Source organism: Myotis lucifugus, unplaced genomic scaffold, assembly GCF_000147115.1.
Source record: "Myotis lucifugus unplaced genomic scaffold, Myoluc2.0 scaffold_60, whole genome shotgun sequence".
Lineage (NCBI taxonomy): Eukaryota > Metazoa > Chordata > Mammalia > Chiroptera > Vespertilionidae > Myotis > Myotis lucifugus.
Window position 1 is genome coordinate 1,983,091 of NW_005871108.1, and position 10,431 is coordinate 1,993,521.

Genomic DNA, 10,431 nt, shown 5'->3' on the forward strand with positions numbered 1-10,431 from the left:
GCACGGGACTGAAGGGTCCTGGGTTCAATTCCGATCGATGGCACATACCTCAGTTGCAGGCTCAATCCTTGGCCCTGGTTGGGGCACATGCAGGAAGCAACCAATCGATGTGTCTCTCTCACATCGATGTTTCTCTGTCTCTCCCCCTCCCTTCCACTGTCTCTAAAAACCAATGGAAAAATATCCTCAGGTGAGGATTAATAAAACAAACAAACAAACAAGACTACAGACTTGGACAGGAAGAGTCTGTAAGTAGTCCGTTGGGAAGATCATCTGAGGATGTGGGAAGGTAGGAAGCTTTCGGCAGAAAGGGATTCGCACTGATGAGTGGGCTTCTTTGTGAAATGCCCAGGAGCCCAGAGTCCCGAAACTGAAAGTGCCTGGCCTTGGCGCCGATCAAATGTGCCTGACCCTCTCTCTAGGCTCCTGAAGTGCTGTGGTCCTTCGCTTACCACTGTGTACCTCTCTTCCTGAGCCACAGGTGGGTACCACTACCATCTCCGGCCTGGTGGCAGATGGGATGGTATCTGATATTCCGAAAACTCTGCTTCTGTTCCCTGTTGGGCCATTGCTCTTGCTCTGACCCAGTGTTAACCACAAGCCTCCTTGGCTGGAGTGTGCCTCGCCTAGAAAACAAACCTTCTTATGCTTCCAGTGGGTTTATCCCATCTTGGCCAGCACCCTGCCACTCCCTTCTCAGGTGTCTGCCGCCCACCCTGTTATCCTCTGCTTCCGGCGCGGCCGCTCAGGAAAGGAATTGCCTGGTGAGAAAAGAGGACGAAGCTACTGGCCCAAATGAGCTTGGAGATGTTCCTGGTTTCTATGACATTCCACGTCTCCGGCGCCTGGTGCCAAGTGCCGTTAGCAATAGTGATGGCCATGCTGAAGCTTTTTCTTTGAAATGATGTTTGGCAATCTATCACGAAGGACATAAGCTTTGAAGCCAAACAAATCTGGATTAAAACCATCGCTTTGCCACGATTAGTGAAGTGACCCTGAACAATGCCTCTGGACTTCAGTTTTTCCTTCTCTCACATGGAGACAACACTGCGGACCTCAGAGATCCGCTGTGAAGATTGCATGCGGCAATGCCCTGTAGGGGAAGCCCCTGGTGCCTGGTTGCAGCTGGTGTTTACTATGAGCTCACCCTCCTTGCCTTTGGGACGTTTGACAGCTGACCTCTTTCCTCTCTGAAGCTCTCCTGGCCCTGCTTCCATGTCAACATAGTCAATATTCAAGAAAAGGAACAAGGATGGACAACGATCCAGAGACTTCTCTGCTCACTGTGTTTCTTCAAGTCAAAGTTGAACATTTCCAAACTTTGGGTCTCCACCCTGAGAGGCAGCATGCTTACCCCGAATCCAAGTTCAAGGGCAGACCTCGCGCGCCTGTGCCTGGCGTGCACACAATGTAACTCTGAGCTCTGGTGAGAGGTGATAAAGAAGGTCCCAGCTCTGTATCGGAGCATGTTTCCAGCTTATCGCTGTCCCAGCTCTCCTTGTGCCTCCAGGATGTCTTCCCCGCTTCTTATCTCTGCTGCTGCCTAAACTTTCCAGAAGCAGTTCTCTTCCCAAGTCCTTCCTTCAATGTGTCTACTTTCCCAGGAACCAGCCATTGCTCTGTCCCCGTTGGTCACGTTTTCATCCCTCCTAGAATGCCCTTCTCTCACCTCCCCCTCCACTTCCGAAACCACCCAGGCCGTTTTAAGTTTCCTGTGGATTGAGGACTGAGGTGGTGGCAGACGAACTGTCTAAAAGGGTTTCTGCCTTTGAAATCCTTACAGCTTCCTTAGGAAAAGGAAAAGCACGAATTTTTAAATAAGCTTTATATCCTCCCCAAAACACGCAAGAAATGTTTGCCAAATAAATTGGATCTTGAGTAAATATCTACTATGTGCCCATAGTCTGTTGAGCACAAGAAATACAGAGCATGATAGGGTACAGTCCCCTACTAGGCGGCTGTATTAGGATAAACCAAGTTATGAAGCAGTTACAAAGAAAGGAATCTCGGTGGGTTGTAAGAACAAAGGTTTACTCTTCACACCTGCTGCAGAGGCATCGCAGGTTGGCTGGAGGCTGGGCCCGAATCTCCTCATCCTGGAACCAGACTGACTGAATGGCCACTCACTTGTTGCTCATCATCACAGCAGAAGAAAAGAGAGCTCTGACGGGTCTTGAACCGGCCATTACACATGTCCTGACCTGGGAAGGGATGTGTAGCTCATAACTCACTGGCTGCAACGGTGACATGGCCCCATTCCACCACAAGAGGGCCAAGAAGTGCAATTCCACCACAGGCCTAGAACCCAGAAAGCCAGAAATATTTGATGAATCGCCTTAATGACCTCCAAAAAGACAAGTATAGTGGTCAGGCAGAATGGCCACATGAATAAAAACAATTCAAAGTAGCCTGTGATTAATCAAAATTAAAAAAAAAACATATTGTAGTAGAATGAAGTGTGGGGACAATCACCAAAGGCCAGGGAGGGTCAGAGAAGGTTGCATGGAGGACCTTCTCCAAAACTTGAAGGAAGATAGACTTCAGAGAAATGGCGAAGAGGAAGAGGATGTGAGAGCATATTCCAGTGAGGAGAGCAGTGTGAAGAGAGGCGTGGCGGCAGAAATGTTTGTAAGCCACTTGGAAACAATGAAAATACTGCAGTCAAGCAGGGCTGTAGGTCGTGCCCCCAAGTTCAGTGGAGCTGTAGGCTGGACTTCACAATCAGGTGGGCCACTGACTGTGCGCCACTGTCGGGCAAGGTTACTGGCCAAGCTCTCTGGTCAGGAGAGGCCTCCAGATGTATGCCACAGTTGGGTGGGACCAGAGACTGCTCCATGGTTGGGTGGGGTTACTGTTCGGGCTCCCTTGTGGGGCTACAGGCTGTTCCCTGTGATTGGGTGGGGTCACTGGCTGGGTTCCTGGCCAGGGTGAGGCAACAGGCTGTGTTCAGCTATTGAGCAAGGCCATAGGCTGGGCTGGGCTTCAGGGCAGGGCTGTCCACTGAGTTCCACGGTTGGATGGTGCCACGTGTTGATTTCCAAGGCTGTGCGGGATCACTGTTCAGGCTCTCCGGTTATGCAGGGCCAGAGGGTATACTTAACAGCTAGGCAGGGCAGCTGGTTTGGCTGCCAGGATTTCTGTGGCTGCCCACGTTCTCTGAGCAGGTGTCCTGGTCAGCAGGACTGCAGGCTATACTCAGCAGTTGTGCAGGACTGCAAATTTGCTTTCCTGTCTGGGCAGCCATTAAATGGGCATCACAGTTCATTGTCTGGGGACTCAAATCTGCCAACTGAGCTCTCAGCCAGATGCTGTCACCAGCTCAGCTCTGCAGATGGGTAGAGCTGATGGCTGAGACTAATGCTGGGACTATGTTGCAATCAGGGATGTGGTCCACCAGGATCTGAGCATCGGTTGCTGTAAGCCCTCTCTCCCTTCTCCCTCTCTGTCAGATCTTTTGTAGTCAAGCCCAGCAGAGTCCTCCGGTGATCCTCCTCCTCCTTTCCCAGCAGATAACTAGAGCTTCATTAGCTCAGGAGACTAGTACAAAGAGTCTCTGGGACAAGGAACAGGATGCCAGTGGGAGAGTTAAGTGACGTTTTATAAACTTAACTAGAGGCCCGGTGCATGAAATTCATGCATGGAGGGGGGGTTCCTCAGCCCGGCCTGCACCCTCTCCAATCTGGGACCCCTCGGGGGATGTCCGACTGCTGGTTTAGGCCCACAGGGATCAGGCCTAAACTGGCAGTTGGACATCCCAGGGATCAGGCCTAAACCGGCAGTCGGACATCCCTCTAGCAATCCAGGACCGCTGGCTCCTAACTGCTCGCCTGATTGCCCCTAACCCCTCTACCTGCCGGCCTGATCACCCCTACCTTGCCCCCCTGCCAGCTTGATCGCCCCTAACTGCCTGTGCCTCGGCCCCCAGTCTGGCCTCCCTTTGTGGGAGGTGACCTGGTGGATCAGGGGAAGGCACTGCCCCCATTACCCTGCTGCTGCTGCTGCCACTGCCAGCCTGAGCCTCAGCCCTTCACAGCCTCCCACGGCTGCCTGAGCCTCAGCCCTCGCAGCTGCTGCGGCTTTGTCTGGAAGGACGTCCGGAAGACGACCACTCTAATTAGCATATTACCCTTTTATTAGTATAGATGTTAAGACCCAGCCTTCTTTCCCATCTCAGCTTTGAGGACAGTGACAAGCAGGATTGTGAAGAATTCTTCCCAGGGAAATCCAACCGCAAAGGAAATGCCTGACGACACAGATACTCTATGTCTTTGTCTGTTTGTGCTGTAACAAACTACCACAGACTGGGTGGGTGAGACCAGAAACATTTATTTCTCACAGTTCTGGAGCCCAGGAAGTCCAAGATCAGGGGACCAGCAGAGTCAGTGTCTGGTGAGAGCCCACTTCCTGGTTCATCTCACTTTTTGGAGGAGACAAGCTCTGTGGGTCTTTTGTAGAAGGGCCCTAATCCCATCCATCAGGATTCCATCCTCCTGACCTGGTCCCCTCCCAAAAGCCCCACTTCCTAATACACTGGGAATTGGGATTTCAACATATAAACTTGGGAGGCACAGACATTCAGTCTAAAAGGCTTGTGGAGGATTCTTCCCAGAAAAATGTGACCAGTCCAAGAGGAAAAAAACCTAAAGACACAGGCACCATATGTTCACTGATAAAATAAACCAGTTAGTAGTGGCCCACTCCAAACTACAAGCATATGGCCAAGAACGACTAACCAGATAAGGAAAGCTTCTAACACTAAAAATAAATAAATAAATGCAACTACAATGAAACAGATTATGCAGGGGATAATATCATCAGAAAAAATTATCAAAATTCTCAGAAAAATAAGAGAAGCTATTGTAAGCATGAAACAAGGAAGGATGCTATTTTCAAAAAGAAAAGAAGAAAAATAAGGAATGAGAAATACTTTAGAGAATAAAAGTAAAAGGATGAAATTTCTCAAAAATAGAATAAAATGATAGCAATAAAAGCAGTAGAGAAAATATAAGGAAATAAGGGAATCTGTCGGGGAACTTAACATTTGAAAAATAAGAATTCCAGAGAAAGGAAACAAGAAAAACAAAGGGCAGGATACCTATCATTAAAGAAATAAATCAAGAAAAAATAAGTCATAGAATTGAAGGACATAAGTTTCCAGATTGACAGGGCCCATTGAGTGCTCAGTGAAATTGATTAAAATAAACCTTCAGTAAATTTAAGCACATCATCATGAAATTTCAAACACCCTGTAGACAAAGAGAAAAGTCTTAAGCTTTCAGAGAGAAATAACAGGTCCCATACAGAGAGACCAGATTCAGCATGACTAGCTTTCTTCACAGTGACACTAGATGTAGAAAGACAGTGGAACAATGACCTTAAAACTGAGAGAGTCATTTACAATATGGAATGAGCAACCAAACTATATACTAACCAATTGTAAGATGAATACAATGAAGTCAGACATTTTCAGGAAGCTGCCAAGAGGTCCTCTGCCAAAATAAAGGAGTATATCAAGAAAGACCCGCCCTGACAGTGTTGCTCAGTGGTTTGAGCACTGAAGGATCTCGGGTTTGAGTCCCAGTCAAGGGCATATGCTGGGTTGCCGGTTCACTCCCTGCTCTCTGGCTGGTTGTGTGTGGGAGGCAACCGGGAAATGTGTCTCTCTCACATCAATGTTTCTCTCTCTCGCTCTCTCTCTCTCTCTCTCTCTCTCCCCCTCTCTCCTTCCACTTTCTCTGAAAATCAATGGGAAAAATATCCTCAGGTGAGAATTAACAACAACAACAAAATAGAAAGAGAGAGAGAGAGAGAGAGAGAGAGAGAGAGAGAGAGAGAGAGACCCAGGATCCAGAAAGCAGGGCATTTATCTCAGGAAACTCTAAGAGATTCTCCCAGATGGTGTGAATGGAGATCCAGGATGGCAGCAGGTCACCAGGTGCAGAGACAACCAGTTCAGAGTGGAGCAGGTCCAAGTGCCCAAGAAGAGAATTCTCCAAGAAGATAAAATTGATAAATCCCTAATGGTGCTGAACATCTTCACTGGAGATAAAAGAATCAAATTCTCACCTTCCATACTGGCAGGAGGAGTTTAATGGGTAATACCTACTAGTAAAACTGAAAAACAAAAATTATGAATTAACAATATAAGTTAGCATATTGTTTGTAGATATGGAAGTAAAATTCAAAGAAACAACAAAAGATGTGAAAATGGTTTTCTTTGGAAAGCAAGAAATGGAAGAAGGGAAATGGGTGACTCTGATAATTTATTATCCTCTCTTATTCAAAGTTGACTCTTAAAACCATGTGGATGTATTGTTTTGATGAAAATTTAAATTAAAAAATTAAAAATTAAAACAATATATAGAGAGAGAAACAGCGGAGTATGAAGTAGGCCGAGGGATAAGCACAGTTTTATCCCTTTTATCCTAACTCTTCGGCTTCCATCCCAGTGTAACCCTGTCTACCCCTGGCTTTTGAGAGATTCTAATGAATATGATACACATTTCTATGTATAATAGCAATAGTGCAGGAGACAAGGAGCTCATTGCTAACTTATATGCAGACCAACATTTAATCCAGCAACCTCCTCAGGTTAGTTATGTGACATTGGGTAAAATGACTCTCCAGTCCAAGCCTCGTCCAGAAAATAAAAGTGATGACACAATCTACTTGTTAGGTTAGTTGAAAGGAATAGATGAGGGAAGATATGTGTAAGCCCATTTTCCCCTCCTATAGATACTTCCTCACCCACACCTCTTCTGCTTGAGTTTGATTAGGTTTACTAAGAGACACACACAGAAGTCAGCCAAAGGTCTTTTAATAAAACTCAGGAATCTACGTGGTCAGACTCAGGGCAGGGTTTTCTTCATTGTTGCGCCCTCGGGCTTCAACCACTAACTCGCTGCCGGGTTATCTTTGGCTGGAACTTGGGCTTCACACAGCACAGTTTGCCGCTTGGACAGAAAATAAAGACTGTTTCGTCCTTATGGCATTCCTCACGGCAGTTGCCATGAAGATTCCAGCATTTTTCAGTGCTGCCTGATACAAAGAGAAAAAGAGAAGGGAGGCAAATCAGTCCCGAGGGGGAAATGAGTCCTGGCTTGAGAAGGCTAACAGTCAGGCTGAAGGGGTGGGGTGGGGGCGGGGATGCAATAGACGGAGGAGTCACCTCTAGATTTATAAGGTGGTAGAGTCTTGCATCCTTCCTGGACACCCCATTTCAAGTCCAGCCCTTCTTGAAAGTTCTCTCACAGGTTCCATGGGTCCTAATGGCTAGGAACATGGACTGTTGAGACCCATACACCTGGATTTTGAATCTGTCTACACCACAAGCCAACTGGGAGACTTGGGCAGGCCATTACCCTTCTCAGAGCATCAATTTCTTCTTTTCTAAAAAGAAGATACAGCACCTGCCTCAGAGAGTTGTTGTGGGGATTAAATGAAATGGTCTATAACAACCATTAAATAAAGTCAGATAAATCATGACGGGACCTCAAGAATAATTAAATATTTTATAAACCATTCCATAAGTAAAGATAAAACTAGAAGGAACACGTGAGCAAATAAATGCAACAGATCATGGCTTCTGAGAAACACAAGGTGAAAAAGAGGATACATTCCTCAAAAAGAAAGGAAGAAGTGCCCTAGCCATTTTGGCTCAGTGGATAGAGGGTTGACCTGCAGACTGAAGGGTAACGGGTTCGATTCTGGTCAAGGGCACATCCCAGGTTGCAGGCTCGATTCCCAATAAGGGGTGTGCAGGAGGAGGTAGCCAATCGATGATTCTCATTATTGGTGTTTCTATCTCTCTCTCCCTCTTCCTTTCTCTCTCTGAAATCAATTAAAATGTATTTTTAAGAAAAGAAAGGAAGAAAGAGGTAAAAAGAAATTAATAGAAAGTTACAAATATTGATTGTAAGCAAAAGAACTCCAACATACAAATAACAGGAAGCACCAAAGAAGAAATAAAGTCAAGGCAACAGAAGACTACAAACTGCATTCACTAAACTTTCCCCAATATTGACTCCTCAAGCTAACAGATTATTCCACATTGAGAAATGAGTACATTGGAACTCAGAGCAGCCAAATGGCTTGTCGGGTGTCATAGAGCTAAAAACTGATGGAGCAGGTTCTAACCCAGGATTTGGAGGTGGATGGTGTTTCATGCCTGTGTCTGGCGTGAGCAGGCCCAAGGTGTGAGGCCATGTTCCTAAGCAATCCACTCACATCCTGGCCTGTGGAAAGTTAGAGATGCTGGGGGGTGGGCGGGGGGGGGGGGAGCGGGGGGGTGGATTGAGCTCCTCTCTGATGAGGGGATGGTGCTAGCACCTTGGCCCGGGCAAGTTTGATGAGGGTCCTTCTCTACTGAAAGCTATTCCATGGCTTTGGTGCAGGGACTGGTACTGACAGGCTGCCTAAGGCAGCTGTGAATAGTGCAAAATCCAAGCAATTCCAGGGACCACGGGCAGAAAGGGTCACTGTTGCCTCCACTCTTTCCTGTTTCCCCTGCCCGGCCCCACTCCTCCTCGAACAGCAGACCTCCTGTCCCTGATCCCTGGATCTGACCAAAGAAAGGGGGTCTGAGAGGGCGGCTGAGGGAACAGTCTGGAGGTTACAGCTGGTTCCTAAGAGCTGGCGCTGCTCCTGGCAAGGCTGGCTGTCTGGGTGCCAGGTCCCCTCTGGGGTGGGCTTAAAAGATAAAGAAGCTGCGTTTGTTACACACCAAAGTGCCAGTGTGTTCATGTTGATTCCACAACCTGATTCATTATTTCAAATGGACAAATGAGTACATTGAAAGCAACTGGAGCCAAGTCGTTCTCTGGGGACATCACGGAGCTAATAAAGGTGGGGCAGGGTCGAACCCAGTACTTGGGGGCTCTTCCCTCTTCCCCAGATCAGTGGTGGTGCCCATTGCCACCTGCCAGTCCGTCCTCCCAGGCCCTGGAGTGCCCTGACGGAGAGCCCCTCTCCACCCCACCCCTCCCCGGGGAGGTCTACATTACCTGGAATGGCCTGGGACAAGAGCAGCAGCACAGTCAGAGTGAGCATAAAAGGCGTCATGACTTCAGTAGCCCCAGCAGGAGTCTTGGGTCTCGAGAAGTGACAAGCCAGTGGGTGAGAGCCCTGGACTCTTCTGCTCGCTCTCATCAACCAGGACATGATCAACTGGGTCACTTACACGTGCCCTCGGCTGCCCACGGGTACAGTCTGCCCTGAAACAGCCTGCCTCCCCCACACTTCTCAGTCCCTATCTCAGTGCCCCCGCATCACCACTCACACCACCGAGCTGACCTGTCTCCTTTCATCCATCTTCACCTTTTCGGGACCAGCAGGGAGAAGTCATACAATGGCCAGAAGGATTTAAAAAATATATACATAGATGTTAGCCCTTGTTATAACTCAAAATCCTCCAAGACTCCACATCACACATTGAAGGGGGGAAAAAAAGCACAATCTTTACTATGCCCTACAAAGCCCTACCTTATCTGGTCTAGAGACCAACCGTTATGGCGATTTTAATGTAAGTTAGGCAAACTCCTTTATCGAGTTTAATTTTCCATTTTGAGGGCAGAAGAGTAGAGAAAGAACGGCACTCACTCAGATCTTGGGAAGAATGTGTCTATCTGATCATTTTCTCTCTAAGAGAAAAGTCCCCACTGTCCAAAATGTTCAGTTTCTGCCCTTACCGGTTTGGCTCAGTGGATAGAGCAGTGGTTCTTAACCTTCGTAATGCCTCGACCCTTTAATACAGATCCTCATGTTGTGGTGACCCCCAATTTCATTGTTACAAATTGAACATAATTAAAGCATAGTGATTAATCACAAGAACAATATGTAATTATATATGTGTTTTCCGATGGTCTTAGGCGACCCCTGTGAAAGGGTCGTTCGACCCCCAAAGGGGTCGCGACCCACAGGTGAGAACCGCTGGGATAGAGCATCGGCCTGCGAACTGAAAGGTCCCAGGTTCGATTCCGGTCAAGGGCATGTACCTTGGTTGCAGGCACATCCCCAGTAGGGGTGTGCAGGAGGCAGCTGATCGATGTTTCTCTCTCATCAATGTTTCTAACTCTCTATCCCTCTCCCTTCTTCTCTGTAAAAGAAATCAATAAAATATATTTTTAAAAAAATAAAATGTTCAGCTTCAGGAAGGGTTTTGTCATCGAGAGTGAGAGAGGGAAGAGTTGAAAGTATTCTGCTGGCTGTGCCACTCACTTGCTGTGTGACCTTAGGAAAGTCACTTTCCCTCTTGGGCTTTAACTGCACCAATGAGCAGATTGGAACAGATGGGCTGTAGTATGCTATGGTTCTCTGGATGCTGAAAAGGCACAGAATGTGGAGTGCTGTGCGTTTTTACCACCAACACAGGCCAGGCTAATTGAGTTTACACCTAAGGATTCTCAAGGTGTCCTCAGCAGGCTCCAACTCTCT